At 38.3% G+C, this 4,652-nt stretch overlaps 1 long non-coding RNA gene across 2 annotated transcripts; it reads right to left on the bottom strand.

Moving 5' to 3' along the window:
* Positions 1–569: 569 nt before the first annotated feature.
* LOC148790745 (uncharacterized) lies at positions 570–4,305 on the bottom strand. 2 transcript variants are annotated; one of them, XR_016077843.1, is made up of 3 exons: positions 4,170–4,305; positions 1,953–4,013; positions 570–1,840 (listed from the first exon to the last, which is right to left on the bottom strand). It is a non-coding gene; the product is annotated as an uncharacterized LOC148790745 (long non-coding RNA). The 2 variants fall into 2 exon arrangements; XR_016077842.1 differs by having other exon boundaries at positions 570–4,013.
* Between the last annotated feature and the right edge of the window lie 347 nt (positions 4,306–4,652).

Genomic DNA, 4,652 nt, shown 5'->3' on the forward strand with positions numbered 1-4,652 from the left:
GGTAAACCCCGAAATTGCTAAACTGAAAGACTTGTTTTGTTAGAATAATTAAATATTAAGATTTTTATAGTTGTATATTCAACGGCTTTGTCTGACACATTTTTTTGCAAGGTCTTTCAGTTATTTACAAGCTGGGCAGATCGTGCCGCGGTCTTTTTTCTGTTTGGTTCATAACAGATCTAGTCGTCAAAAGTTAGTGCGTCAAAAAAACGTAAGAAACACATTTTAGGTTGATTTCGGGAAACTCTAAATGGAGTTTTTCGCATCTTTCTCACTTTATTCTCATGCAAAAAGACACCAAAAGATGCATGATAACTAAACTAGCTTCGGGCTGCTTAGATCTTCATGCAAAAGCTCAATGCATCTTTTGACTCTCAGAACTACTAGAAGATTTTCCTAAAAAAACTTTCCAAACGGCCCCAATTTTCAACCATCAAGGAGCTCACGACTTCCTTAAAATACAAAAAAAAAAAAGACAAAATAATAAGCTTTTCAAATTAGCCTTTCCAGCTATTATCAAACTGCATCTTAATCAAAGTAATAAGCACTACACTAGGGCTGTCAATAAACTGGGTTTTGGTCTAATTCGATCTGGTCTGAAATAAATCCGTGACCCAAATCTGATCTGATTTGAATCCAATAAAAGGATCCAGTCCAATCCAAATGGATCGTGTTGAATTCAATCCAAACTGAATTAAATTGCAGAAAAAAAAATAAATTATAGAATTACAAAAAAAAAACATATACCATAAATACAGAAAAAAAAAAAGTTGTAACATTTGATAGAGAGAGGAAAGAGACCAAACTAATCATGGCCAGGCTTCAGATATGCTGAGCCCCATTAATTAATATCTGAAATTGAAACCGGATTTTTAATGGGTCTAATTCTATACATCCAATCCGATCCATTCTATATATCCAATCCGATCCCGTAATTTAATGGTCCAATCGGATTTAGTAAGTTTGAAGGACATCAAAATCCAATTTTATTGGACTTGGACCCAATCCAAACCTGGTCCTTTGACAGCCCTACTCTCTAGGCCCAATGCATCGAGTCTTGGGAGCTATTTTCATAATAAGTTGAATTCTGGATTTTACGGATTCCGAAGTTGAATTTTGGTTGAGATTTGAGTCTTGAGACACATAAACCTTCCACTTTCAATACGATTCCTGAGCATGGACTTGGGTTTTGTCTTCAGGCCTAGTCCACAATAAATATTTTAAAATAATACATATAAGATGTTATTTAAATATTTTGGGATAATTACTTAGATATAGTTTCAAGAGCAACTTATATATGCCTTCTAAACTATCTCTACATGACATAAAAAGGATCATCATTAAGAAAACGCCCACTGCCGTTCCCAATTCAATTTTTTTTGATAATGCCATTTTTACTCTCTTCTTCTTTTTATTGATTTTTTGTTGATCTTTGCTGCTCTCTCATCCTTTCTTCTCCAATAGGAGTAAGGCTGTAACTTGGGTCGGGTTGGTCTGAACTCAACCCTAACCCAACCCAAAAAAGTTAGGTTGGGTTGGGTCAGGTTGATGCTTGGGTTAGGGTTAAGGTTGAAATTCATGAACATGACTTTACTTTATGTTAACTTAGGATTGACCCCTTATACAACCTGACCCAATCCGAACCTGGCTCTATAGTACATGTCATATATAAATATAGGTTATATGTAATATATAACATACATTGATTTCTTTAGATGCATGACATTTGTATAGTCCCCACCACATAGTATCATGTATTTCTTTTAAGATAATTGATGATGCGCAATCCGGCCGGTCTTAGCTGTCAGCGATCTTGCATCTGAACCGAGTAGCAGAGAACCTGAAACGGAAGAGATGAGGAAGCTCCGGGGAGAACCCGGTGTAAAGGCTCCGAAGCTTAAGTTAGAATCCTTCAAAGGCAAGATAAACCAGATAGCGCAAAGTTTGCATACCTCATCTTTGGGGGTGAAGAGCCTTTTATAACCACCTCGCGCACTCACTCCTAAACTCCTGTCAGGTCGGGGATGAGTATTTCCGTGCTTCTGTCAGTTCGGGCGTCATCGCCTCTGCTGGGGCAGAACCGTCACTGCTCCTTTTGTCGGAGCCGTCTCTGTAACTGGAGGAAGTGGTGACATGTGATGGCAGCAGGTGGCTGTTTGGAAATGCGGCCGTCAAGTGTCAGATCCCAAGTCAGTCAGGCGCGCCGCCCCTGGATACGGACTCCTTCGGTGTCAGGTACGGCGTTGTTCATCCAGTTCAATGCTCCGGAAGCGAAGTGCCTGGAGCGGTGCGTGAGGCGAAGTCTTGAGTTCGGATAAGGGGGGCCCCGAACTGTCATAAGACGGGCCAATTTGGGTCTTTACTTTGTGTGACTCAGGGTCAAAGAGGGATTTCGGGCCCCTCGCAAGGAGTTCGACCACTAAGTAGGGAGTCCGGGTACCTTGCAGGGAGTTCGACCACTAAGTATGGAGTTCGGGCCCCTTGCTAGGGAGTTCGGACCTGCTGGTCCCTTCCCTTTGGTGTTTGTACCCTCGGTACGCTGTTTTAAGTGCCGAGCTACTTGCCCTTTTTTGCCACGTGCCGTGATTTGTGAGGTCGGGCCAAATCTTCCTTCATCAATAATCACTTCACTTAATCCTAATCAGAAAGACTAAAAACTTAATAACATTATTTTATGTTTTTTGAAAAAATTATTGTTCATCTACTCTCTCTTGTTTTCTGCCCATAAAAGATCTATCATAAATCAACTCATAATAAACTATAGTCATTTCTAACACTTGTTTTTCTGAATTTTGTACCAAAAGAACAAAAAAAAAGTTTTTTAAGATATTGCGATGCACAATATCACATTTTTCTTATTATATTGGTATTTTATTTTCATATAAATAAAATGTTCTTTTTTTTGCAAACAAGTTTTACACTCATTTCACATGTACACATTTGTTGGACCAAGTCAATCCAACGTCTATGAACATTAGGAGTAGAAGACTTTGCCAAGAATGGTTGAGGAAAGTAAGGCTTTGAGCCCCACTCTATGAAACACCAGTCCCATCTTTATTAGAGCCCAACTAAAAGTAAGGACAAATGACAGGTATTGAATTCAAGAAGGTTGCACGTCATTCTTGGAAGGTCCCAACATATGGAATTTTGTATAACTATAAATAAGAAGACTTGGGACCAGAGTATGTTAACCTGCAATCCCACTTTTTTTTGGTGCTCCATCGGCTGTTGAATGGTCAAGGTCTAGTATCCTAAACCGATAGGTGTCGCGATCCTAATTATTCATCTATTATCATCTTTATTTTGCGGGTTTTCTTGTGGTATTAGAGCAAATTTACTTGGTGGAGTACTGTGACTGATATGAAAACATCACACCACATCAGTCCCAAAAGGCAATATCAACAAGATTAGTTTTAAAGCACTCCTAAGATTAGAAAATTGACTAACTCTATGCACTATCCTTACTGTTTACATATTATTTTAAAGTACTTTTAAGTTTTCTAACTATTGTCTAAAACGTTTCCTGATGTTAATTTTTCATCATACTTTGTCAAATATGACATCACGTGATTGATATATTTTTCAAAAATTTCTAAAATACCCTTCTACATATATTCGGATGATTGTCTTTCTTACGTATCAGAGAGCGATAAAGCTCTCAGAGCACATCCATTCTGTTTGCCAATTCTTAGAGCATACCTGTGATTCCAACATCGCTTACCTGTCATTTGTTCTCACTCCATCATATTTGGCAGTTGTTGGTTCTGTTCCCTAATATGGATCATATTTAGTTGTCAATCTAGCACTTATTAGGCAAGAGCCCAGCTACAGACTTCTGGAAATTGACACTAACATGTATACATTGCTGCTGGATGTTACCAATGATACACAATGCCAACGATGTTGACGCGAACACAAAGAAGAACGTCCCCTGCGAGTCCATCGGAACCAAGTAGTTCTTTGCGTAATGGAGTAGAGAACTCTCTTTACTTACAACAACAAAATAAACGAAACTGCACAAGTAAAAAGAATCGAATAGAAAATACTAAAATAAGAGAAAAAAAATCCTACAAAGATCATAATGATGACATTTGTGTCAGATTTGAAACATTAGATCGAGAATGAAAACGAAAATGATTTTACCAAATTGACTTCAATTGAGAATTTACCTGCGTGTGTGTTTTGCATATGGACATGCTTGAGAACAGAGAAACCTCAGCTTAATTTAATGAGCTTTAACTCTAAGCCTGAAAGCCTTTCCCGTTCAATGTTCATCGCCTCTTTTAACATTTTCCTTCTAACTCGACGATGTTGCTTGGGGCCCACCCAGCATTATGTACTTTTGCTTGTTCAATTGGTGGTGGTGGATGGTACACATAGACCAACCAAATAAAGATAATGGAAAAATGCCACATGTATGGTGGTGGTGGATGGTTTTTCATTTGTGCAGCGACCGAAGCTTGACCTACGGGCTGAGGACAGTATACATGTTTTGGCCTCATAATTTTTCAATTGTCCAAATATCTCGTGAATTCAATGGTGCACATGTTCAGTAGAGAACTCTCTCTGATTTGCTGCGATAGCTGAGGCGAAGATTGAAAGAGGAAAGTAATTCTTGAAAATTTTCATCAGTTGAATTTATTTTGAAATTT

This window comes from Nelumbo nucifera, chromosome 6, assembly GCF_055504915.1.
Source record: "Nelumbo nucifera cultivar China Antique chromosome 6, China Antique-T2T, whole genome shotgun sequence".
Lineage (NCBI taxonomy): Eukaryota > Viridiplantae > Streptophyta > Magnoliopsida > Proteales > Nelumbonaceae > Nelumbo > Nelumbo nucifera.